Source organism: Arachis ipaensis, chromosome B10, assembly GCF_059453495.1.
Source record: "Arachis ipaensis isolate K30076 ecotype BB chromosome B10, ASM5945349v1, whole genome shotgun sequence".
Lineage (NCBI taxonomy): Eukaryota > Viridiplantae > Streptophyta > Magnoliopsida > Fabales > Fabaceae > Arachis > Arachis ipaensis.
Window position 1 is genome coordinate 104,771,649 of NC_142435.1, and position 11,709 is coordinate 104,783,357.

At 39.3% G+C, this 11,709-nt stretch overlaps 1 pseudogene; it reads right to left on the reverse strand.

Annotated features, from left to right (window-relative positions):
• Positions 1–7,573: 7,573 nt before the first annotated feature.
• On the reverse strand, positions 7,574–8,261 carry LOC148581173 (uncharacterized; annotated as a pseudogene).
• Positions 8,262–11,709: the final 3,448 nt, after the last annotated feature.

Here is an 11,709-nt window from a genome sequence, read left to right on the forward strand (position 1 = left end):
CCCAAATTAAACTCATTAACTACCAATGTTTCCCAAAATTCTCCCACACTTAAATGAAACACACTTCTTAACCTAAGCTAATCAAGGATTCAATCCAAGGTAAATCATAGTTTTTCGCTTAAGGTTGTGATGTGCTAATGTCAAGGACAATGGGGGTAAATAAAGCTCAAAAAGGATTAACAATAATGGTAGATGCAAAGGATAGGCTATATGGGTAAAGTAAGCTTTTAATCAAAGATGGCCTCAATCATGCTCAATGCAATTCAAAACATCCATCATTGGAAACAAAGAATCAAGCAAAACCGAGATTACAATCACAGAAGAGATATAACACACAATGAATAAAATTAGTGGTTAAAATGTGTTTGATGAGCGGATAATTTATACGCTTTTTGGCATTGTTTTTAGTATGTTTTTAGTAGAATCTAGTTACTTTTAGGGATATTTTCATTAGTTTTTATGTTAAATTCACATTTCTGGACTTTACTATGAGTTTGTGTGTTTTTCTATGATTTCAGGTATTTTCTGGCTAAAATTGAGGGACTTGAGCAAAAATCAGATTCAGAGGTTGAAGAAGGACTGTTGATGCTGTTGGATTCTGACCTCCCTGCACTTAAAATGGATTTTCTGGAGCTACAGAACTCAAAATGGCGCGCTTCCAATTGCGTTGGAAAGTAGACATCCAGGGCTTTCCAGCAATATATAATAGTCCATACTTCGGCCGAGTTTAGACGACGTAAAAGGGCGTTGAACACCAGTTCTATGCTGCTGTCTGGAGTTAAACGCCAGAAACAAGTCACAAACCAGAGTTGAACGCCAGAAACACGTTACAACCGGGGTTTAACTCCAGAAAGAGCCTCTGCACGTGTAACATTCAAGTTCAGCCCAAGCATACACCAAGTGGGCCCCGGAAGTGGATTTATGCATCAATTACTTACTTCTGTAAACCCTAGTGACTAGTTTAGTATAAATAGGACTTTTTACTATTGTATTAGACATCCTGGATTGTATTTTGATCCTGTGATCTAGTCTTGGTTACTCTGGTTCCCCTCTGGGGCCGAGACCAATGAACTCTATTATCACTTATGTATTTTCAATGGTAGAGTTTCTACACTCCATAGATTAAGGTGTGGAGCTCTGCTGTTCCTCAAAGATTAATGCAAAGTACTACTATTTTTCTATTCAATTCAACTTATTTTGCTTCTAAGATATTTATTCGCACTTCAACCTGAATGTGATGAACGTGAGAATCATCATCATTCCCCATGAACGCGTGCCTGACAACCACTGCCGTTCTACCTTAGATTGAATGAGTATCTCTTGGATCTCTTAATCAGAATCTTCGTGGTGTAAGCTAGATTGATGGCAGCATTCATGAGAATCCGGAAAGTCTAAACCTTGTCTGTGGTATTCCGAGTAGGATTCTGGGATTGAATGACTGTGACGAGCTTCAAACTCGCGAGTGCTGGGCGTAGTGACAGGCGCAAAAGGAGGGTGAATCCTATTCCAGCATGATCGGGAACCTCAGATGATTAGCCGTGCTGTGACAGAGCATTTGGACCATTTTCACATGAGGAGGGGAAGTAACCATTGACAACGGTGATGCCCTTGCATAAAGCCAGCCATGGAAAGGAGTAAGACTGATTGGATGAAGGCAGCGGGAAAGCAGAGATTCAGAGGAACGAAAGCATCTCTACACGCTTATCTGAAATTCTCACCAATGAATTACATAAGTGTTTCTATCCCTATTTTTTGTTTAATTAGTATTATTTTCGAAAACTCCATAATCAATTATTATCCGCCTGACTGAGATTTACAAGGTGACCATAGCTTGCTTCAAGCCGACAATCTCCATGGGATCGACCATTACTCATGTAAGGTTTATTACTTGGACGATCCAGTGCACTTGCTGGTTAGTTGTATCGAAGTTGTGACAAATTATGAATTGAAATTAGAGCACCAAGTTTTTGGAGCCATTACTAGAGATCACAATTTCGTGCACCATGTTTTTGGCGCCATTGCCGGGGATTGTTCGAGTTTGGACAACTGACGGTTCATCTTGTTGCTCAGATTAGGTAATTTTCTTTTTGTTTTATTTTCAAAAATTTTTCAAAAATCTTTCAAAAATTTCTCCTTTGTTTTCGAAAAAAAAAATATAATAAAAAAAATTTTTTAAAATAAAAATGTTTTCAAAAATATAATTTTCTTCAGAATTTTTAAATGAATTTTAGTGTTTCATGAAGCATGTTGAAGCCTGGCTGGCTGTAGGGCATGTTAGGCGTGTCATGTCTGAGTTACATACTAATGCTTGGCTGGCTATTAAGCCATGCCTGACCCTTTGATTGGAGCTTTAGACTAAAGAGCATAAGATTCCTGGAATTCATATTAAAAATTTTAGAATCCTTATTTTTCTTTTTCAAAAAGATTTTCGAAAAAATTAAAGGAAAATACAAAAAAAAAATCATAAAATCATAAAAATAAAAAATATTTTGTGTTTCTTGTTTGAGTCTTGAGTCAATTTTTAAGTTTGGTGTCAATTGCATATTCATATTGTATTTTTCGAAAATTGCATTCATGCATGTGTTCTTCATGATCTTCAAGATGTTCTTGATAAGTCTTCTTGTTTGATCTTGATGTTTTCTTGTTTTGTGTTGTATGGTGTTTTTCATATGCATTCTTGGATTCTTAGTGCCTAAGCATTAAAGATTTCTAAGTTTGGTGTCCTGCATGTTTTCTTTGCATAAAAAATTTTCAAAAATATGTTCTTGATGTTCATCATGACATTCAAAGTGTTCTTGGTGTTCATCTTGACATTCATAGCATTCTTGCATGCATTCATTGTTTTGATCCAAAATTTTCATGCATTGCATCATTTTCATGTTTTTCTCTCTCATCATTAAAAATTCAAAAAAAAAAATCAAAAAAATATCTTTCCCTTTTTCTCTCTTAAAATTTCGAAAATTAGATTTGACTTTTTCAAAAATTTTTTATAAAAAGGGCAAACAAAAGCATGCTTGTTCTGGTTTAAACTGTAATTGTTGAATCTTTCTGGAATGTGAAGTTTCTAGTATGTTTGTCTGTTTATTGCTTTGAATAAAGTGAATGCCTAGATGTTTGGATATAACTTCACATTCTTAAACAAATGCTTGACATGCTTGTTCTGTTTCCAAAAATAAAAGAAAAGTTTGAACAAAAGTAACTTGGCTCAATTAGTGACAAATCAAGTAGAATTAAGTGGTGGTATGCATGCTTGATTGTTTAGTCAGATCACTGGAAATAGAGTGTAGAATTATCATTTTTTGTGTAGAAATTGAAAACTGTCTATGGATCTTGATGAATAAATATCTTTGGCCATGAAGAAGAAAGAAAAAGAAGAAGAAAAAGCCACTGAAAAAGGGCAACCAAAAAGCAAAAAAATTGAGAAAATAAGCTAGGCACCAATGGTTTGAACTTCTGAGACAAATGCCTGTGGTGTTTATGTATTAAGGATATGCTTGGATGAATAGGTTCTGAGGAGTGTTTCAACACTTGGTAACTTGGGTTAACTAACCCGGGATTATCAACCAAAAGTCCATTATCAAGAGCAACCTAAATACAAAACATTTAGTCACACAAAGAGGTGCTGGGCACCAATGTCTCAAGAAGAAATGTGAACTAAAATGCCTGGAGTGGATATGTGTAGTGCACTGATAAGAAAAAGAAAATGCCAAAGGCTGGTGCAACACATGACACTAAGCAAACAAGGAGCAAAGAAGCTCTAAGAAAAAGAAAAGAAAAACAAAGAAGAGAAAAGTGCCAAGGACATAAGAGTAACAAGAGGCCATAGCAGTGTTTGATGGATGCAATGAAAAAGTGATAATCTTACCTGATAAGAATGAAAAAGTGATGCTGCAACTTTCTGCATAAAACCCTTCTGATGAACTTAAAGTGCTTACTAATATAGCCAATGGGATTGCTTTCTGTTCATGCTTTTTTCTCAAATAACTCAGGACTTGCTTAGGGACAAGCAAGTATTAAGTTTGGTGTTGTGATGCCAAGGCATCTTAGGCTAGTTTCACTAGCATTTTTCTGTTAGTTTTAGTGGTTTTATGCATTTTCTTGAGCTTAAAGTAACCAAGAATGGTTAAATGAATAACAAAGCAATGAACCATCCAAACAGTATGATTTTGATGCAAATTCCATGAGTTTTTAGTTATATTACTTGAATGCTATGAATGGAAGATTTCTCATGAAATTTTGCAAGACTTTGATGCAATTGTTTGGATGATTTCAGGGAAGAAGAGGCTAGGCAAGGAAGCAACAAAACCAATAAAGGAAGCTTGAATATCACATGTGGAGTTTAAGTTCCAGTTTAAGCTTAAACTGGAGCTTAAACGCCAGAATCATGAAGGCTAAGAAATGCTGGAACTGAAGTTTAACCTCCAGTTTAACCTTAAACTGGAGGTTAAACGCCAGAATGAAAGTCTCACCAAAGAAGCATTTCCACGTTTAACCTCCAGTTTAACCTTAAACTGGAGGTTAAACGCCAGAAGTGGGAAATTCACCATGGGAGCAATTCCACGTTTAAGCTCCAGTTTAACCTCAAACTGGAGCTTAAACGTGTTCGACACAAACTCTCACCAAAGAAGCATTTTCACGTTTAACCTCCAGTTTAACCTTAAACTGGAGGTTAAACGCCAGAAGGAAGAAAGGCACCAGGAGCATTCCACGTTTAAGCTCCAGTTTAACCTTAAACTGGAGCTTAAACGTGTTCGACCAAGTTTTCTCCTCCAGGGTTGCTCTCTCCATTTCCACGTTTAAGCTCCAGTTTAACCTTAAACTGGAGCTTAAACGTGTTCGACCTCCAGGGCTGCCTTTCCTATCTCCACGTTTAAGCTTCAGTTTAACCTTAAACTGAAGCTTAAACGTGTTCGACTAAGTGACCCTCCAGGGCTGCCTTCTTCCATTTCCACGTTTAAGCTTCAGTTTAACCTAAAACTGAAGCTTAAACGTGCTTCCACAAAAGGCATCACTGGAAGTGTCTGGCGTTTAAGCTGCAGTTTAAGCTTAAACTGCAACTTAAACGCCACTATTAGAAAAGGTTTCTGGGCCAAAAATATTGCAGTTTAAGTTAGCGTTTGAGCACAAGCATTAACTTAAACTTACTCTGGTATGAAACCCAATTGAATATCATGGTTTATGGATTGGGCCTGAAGGATTGATGAGTCTGGAATTTCAATTTGTTGAGTCATGTGTCATTACTTGATTATCACTAAGTTGGCTCAATGAATGTTACAGAATTTGGATCAGCAGCCTCATCAAGATTATGGATCATAAACCCAAAGCAAAAGGAAAGCAGGGAGAGGCCTCAAAGCCCAAGAAACACAACAGAAGCTCAATATAGAAAGTGTATAAATAGGATAGAATTTAAGTTAGGGGGACGGACTTTTTACCTTTTCATTTTGGGAAGTTTTCATACTTTTGTAATTGAATTCAGAGCTATGACTCACTAAACCCCCTTTCATTGGGTTAGGGAGCTCTATTGTAATTCAATGAATCAATAATAGTTTTATCTTCTTCTTCAATCTTTTCTCTTGAATTTTGTTAGAAAGCTTCTCGATCTAATTCCATTGGGTAGTTGTCTTGGGAAAGAAACTACCCATAATTGGAATCCTTCGGAACCTTGGGAAAGGAATGGAGGATTCATGCTAGAGAAGCTTTCTCACAGTGAATTGGATTGGGGTTTGGATGGATATTGTGACATGTAATTCTACCAAATTGTGGTTCATGAAACTGTGTGGTATAATCAGTGATCAAGCATCATCTCTTCTTATGAACATTTAAGCCAAGGGATTGGAAATTTGTTTGTTTTTAGAGAGAATTGGTGAGCCAAGGGATTGGGATCCAATCATATAAGATTGCCAAGCAAAAATTCAATGAACGCATTGGTTGAGGAAGAGATAAAAATGTTTTGATTCGGAGATCTCAATATCTCCTAAAACCCAATGAATTCCCCATCTCCGATTTCCACTTTCTCTTTACATTCTGCAATTCAATTCATGCAATCACCCCTATTCCCTTTTAATTTCAGCAATTTAGCTTCTCGCTCTTTAATTCATGCAATTTAAGATTCCGCAATTTCTTGCCATTTACGTTTCCCGCCAATTTTACATTCCGCAACTCTCATCTAATTCTTGATTCCGCTCAACTAGACACACTTCTAATCCGAATTGCTCATTCAACCAATCCTTGTGGGATTCGACCTCACTCTATTGTGAGTTTTTACTTGACGATAACCGGTGCACTTGCCGGAAGGAATTTTGCCGATTGTGCAATTTCCTAAATCGTAGCATAACTAGTTTATGTGCATCAATTTGTTCTTTACTCTTCTATGTTCCGTAAAGAAATCATTCAAGCAAGTCTGAAAACAATTTTCTCAATCAATTCCATAGAATGCCCTTGAAACAAAATTCTTAGAATCTTTGTTGTTTTTCACCAAAATTATTTCCTATATGCATGTATGTTGTGACGGATGCAAATTTTTCAAAATTTTCTAGCAAAAAGTAACATGAACAATTAGGATTAAAATAAACTAGGCATATACTATTCACATCATCCAATCACAATCTATATCTATACTATATACCAAGCAAAACAAGCTTAAAACTATATACCATAATTAAAATGCAATACTAAAGATGACTCAAAGCAAGCTAATATATATACAAAAAGTACTAAACAGTAGCAAAAGATAAAGTGCTATAAATATCTACAAAAGCATAATAAAACTGAAATAAACTAAATGAAAAGTGTTTAGGAGAGAATGTTTACACCCAAAATATCGTAGATCCTCCCCCACACTTAAATCATGCACGGTCTTCTGTGCTCAAAAGAATCAATCGGGGGGGAGGGGGGTCAACCATGAGAAGCTCCACTGTCAGATGGTGGTGGGTGGTGGTGACAGTGATATACGATGATGGTTCGGGATGTCTCCGTGGTGGTCTGAACTGTCGGCTCTTCAACTGCCTGGTCAGCTGGCTCTGCTGTCATCTCTACCATCTGCTCGGCTCCAGCTGCCGGCTTCTCAACTCTAGGCTCCTCAACTCACTGAACTATAGCCTCCTCAACCATGGGCTCCGCCGGTCTCTGCTCAGGGGTCTCAACTGCCTGGCCAGCTTCAGCTGCTGGCTCTGCCGATGCAGGCTCTTCGGTATCAGCCTCAGGCTCTGGTGTATCTGGAGGAGGTGGCCCAGAGTCTTTACCCTCAAACTTTGCCACTATCCACTAGAAGCGGCGAGCGTTGCGGCGCTTGAAATGGTAGAGAAGCTGAATGATCTCCCGACCAGCTCATAGGGTGTTTGAAGTCGGGTTGTGGGTGCGGGAGCTGTAGGAAGTGCTGAGGGCTCTGCTACTGATGGTGGCTTAGTCGTCTTTCTCTTCTTCTATGGCAGTCCGTCATAGCCATCGTATGGCAGGAATGGTTGCTTGCTGATGAAGACAGACGTCCGGTCTATTGGGTGTCTCTCCACTCCAGATAAAGTGGCTAATATGGTGATCAACGATGGGAAGGGAATATTGTATTTCTGCTATTGGTTCACCTTTCACATTGAATCTCTGATAAGGGGAAGAACAGAGATCCTCTTCCCCTCCAGAATAGCCCAAAGCAAAATCGCCACACGGACTCTAATGTGTGTGGCATGCATGCTAGGTAGAATGTAGTCGGCAATGATCTGCTGCCAGATCCTTGCCTCAGAGTTCAGGTCAGTACACATAATGCTCAATGGAGCTGCATTCTCCCCTCTGCTATACTCCCATCTGGCCTCAGGTATGCCAATCTTTTTCAGGACCACATCCAAAGAAAGCTTGCCCATTGTCAATTCCTTCACTATCTGAGGATAGGCGTCACGAGCCGGAGGAATATGCGAAATATCTAAGAGGGCCTCTAAAGCAGTATCAAAGGTGTCCAGTGTGACACCTCTTAGAAAAACAGTTGGGGCATCCCTCTTAAGAAGATTTCCGTAGAATTTCTTGACCTGGTGTTCATTTACTTCCATCGGATCGAATTCTACGAATTTCCAATGATAAAAATTTAATCTATTAAGAATTTGATCCGCATATTTCTCAGGCAGGTTCAGCTTTCTCTCGTAGTGAAAGGCTCGCTTTTCTAGTTTCTTATATTGTTCTTGGGTTTTAGCATTAATGAATGTGTCCGGTTGGTTACTCGGAGGCACAGGAGGAGGACGAGCCAAAGGATTAGCTTTCTCCTTCCCTTTGTGAGCCATCTTGAAAAAGACAAAAACAAAATACAACTCAGGAGAAACAGATAAAAGTCACAGAAAGAAGAAGGAAACAGTCAATTGAGTCAAATAAGAGCCAATAAGATAAACAACATTCAATTAAGGGAAAACATGTATAAAATAGTTAATTGCTCAAAAAGAAGTGTATTTATCCTTAATCAAGCAACCTAAGTAACAAACGAAGGAATGAACAACACTTAAAGCATACATATGACTTAGGTGTGCAATGCAAGTGAATTGACTTGAAAGAAATTGATTATTGTAATTTTGCACTTGAAATTGGAAGACTTAGCAAAAATTGGCACAAAAGGAAATAATCAATGCAACAGTGGAAGTATGCACTTATTCATGTTGAGAAGAAAAGAAATGATCACATATACATAATTTATTGTTCAAAGCAATACTCGATTGAGAAACAGATTGCATTGCTCAAAAACATATAGGAACAAGTGGCTATGTATATGGTCATTGATGTTAAAAACATATGAATAAGCATTTAATCAATTCACTCAAAAAGCAATGTATGTACTGCTGCAATTGGCACCAAACAGAATTCAAAATGTACAAATCTAAGACTAGTTTGGTGTTTGAGCAAAAAGAAAAGAGCAGTCAGTACATAATGCAGCTAATTAGCATGCTATGCACTTGCAAATGCATCAAACAAAATGGTTTCAGCTTAATATTCTAACACAGCTGCAAATTTGAAGTCCAATTTGATGTTTCAACAAAAATAATGCAAGGTACATCCATGAATTCATTGTTAATCATCATAAAAAATCTCATAAAACTGCACAGGTATGAATGACAATGCATAATGGGAGGAAAACTCAATGCTTATGTTGATCAGACATAAAAATTGAATCAAAATCCATTTAGGCATTTAATCAGGCATGTTATGTGTAGAAATGAGAAATAGCATTCACAGCTCAGTTACAGCAGCATTCCAACCCAGAGAACTCAACAATCATCAATCAACATCACACATTCAATCCAGAAAACCAGAAATCAACTAACCTAATGCCACCTAGTTACTAGAACAGAAATTAAAAGCAGTAAAGAAAGAAAATGAAACAGAAACAGAAAAGAGCAGGCTACAGGGAAGGACATGGAACCTGTGTTGACAGGAAGAAGAAGAAGAAATGGGAAGGCGAGTGTGGTGGCAGGTGTCGCAGCGGCACAGAAGCTCGCCGCCATTGGCGTCTCGCCGGCGCTGGAAGGACGCGGCCTAGGGCTTGCTGGGCATCAGGGTTGATGCAGAAATAGGAGGAATGGAGGAGAGATGGTAAAATGTAGTAGAAGGAAAGAGGAGAAGGAAGAGAGAGAGACGGTCGGCGACGGTGGTGTGGTCGCCGGTGGTGACGTCGACGGAGTTGGTGGTTGGCTGAGGTGCTGGGGTCAGAGAGGGTGGTGTTCGATTTCAGAGAAGAAGAGAAGAAAAGGAAGGTGTGGGAAACTGATAAGGCACAACTCTCTCTTTTTTCGAATTAACGTTTGAAAAGTGACCTGTGCGGACGCACAAGGTCATGTGCGGACGCACACAGGAAAGAAGGAAGGGTTATGCGCTCGCACAGAAGCGTGCGAGCACTGCAGACAGAAGGGGTATCGCAGCCTGTGTGGACGCACGAGGCTGTGTGCGAACGCACAGAAGGAAAGAAGGGATTGCATTCAGACGCACAAAGGATGTGTGTGTCGCGACCAGAGGGGTTGCCAAGGGCTGTGCAGACGCACATGTTTATGCGCGCGCACAGGTGACTCTTTTTTTTCTTTTTTCTTTTATTTTTTAAAGGAAGCAGGGTGAAGTGTGCGTTCGCACGCAGGGTGTGCGCACGCACAGGGCGAGAAAGAAGGGATGTATACACACGCACAAGCCGTGCGCATGCTGTGAACAGAGGGAGTGTTTAGGGGTGTGCGTGCGCACGTTGCTGTGCGGACGCATAGGAACGGAAAAACAGGGGGACTGTGCGCGCGCACGAGGCTATGCGGACGCACAGTACTCTATTCCTACAACGAAAATTTTAGCTCTAAGGCACCAAACTTGATATCTAAAACATGTTTTCAACTCCCAAAACATCATAAAACTCCCCAAAACACATTATTTCATTAAAATTACCCAACAAACTTCAAGATAAAACTAACCAACCAAGAAAAATAACCAATTTATTCATGAAACAAAAGCTAAAAGAGAGAAGGTTAGAAGGATATTACCATGATGGGGTGTCTCCCACCTAGCACTTTGGTTTAAATTCCTAAAGTTGGACTTGGTGAGGAGATCCTTGTTAGGGCGGCTTATGTTTCCACTCATCCTTAAATCTCCAACCAAGTTTGCTCTTGATTTGACCTCTGGGGTCCCAAATGAATTGCATCAAACTCTTGAGAGACTTCAAGCTAGCAACCAGGATCCATAAGCGTTGATTCTTGAAATTAATACCTGGATCCCATACTTGAGTTCCTCTATCACGATTGCCATGCTTGTGCACTCCCCGGAATCCACTAAGTTGACTCTTGTGCCAAGATCGAGCTCCAAATGTTGAGTTGGCTTCCTGGATGAACTTTCGGTTTCCTTGCCAAATAACATTCTTTTCTTCACCATCCCTTACTTCAAGAAGGGTTTGAAGTTGACAATCCATCTCCAAGACGGCATATTGATGTGAGCCTAGAAAGCTTGTCGGAGAAGTCTTCACCCACTCAATTCGTTCTTGCATCACTATCTTTACTTCATGGGGAATAGAATCTTCCTCAACCTCCTTTGAATCTTCCTTATCATCACTCAAGTAAAAAATCGGAGGTTGTGTGAAGTCTACATCAATATCTCCTTCCAAATCCAATAAAGGAGGCTCATGAAGGTCATTGATGGGGTTGACCAAGTTGGACAAAAAATCTTGAATGATGGAATCCTCTTGATCACTTCCTACCAACTCTTCACTTATCTCCTCTTGTGCTTCATGGTGTGGCTTGATATCTTACACTTGATTTTTCAATTCTTCGCTCACTCCACACTTTTCACTTGGTTTTACACATTCATCCACTATAATTTCTTGGTCATGGCATGAACGCAACGAAGCTAACTGGTAGCACGAATCACGAATCACACTTTTCACAACGCGTGCCACTGACCAGCAAGTGCACTGGGTCGTCCAAGTAATACCTTACGTGAGTAAGGGTCGAATCCCACAGAGATTGTTGGTTTGAAGCAATCTATGGTTATCTTGTAAATCTTAGTCAGGAAGTCAATTATGTTTATCAGTTGAATTATGAATAACCAGTAGAGCATAAATTAGAAGTTACTTGTTGTGCAGTAATGGAGAATATGTTGGAGTTTTGGAGATGCTCTGTCCTCTGAATCTCTGCTTTCCTCTGTCTTCTGATTCACGCACGCACGTCCTCCTATGGCAAGCTGTGTGTTGGTGGATCACCGTTGTCAATGGCTACCTTC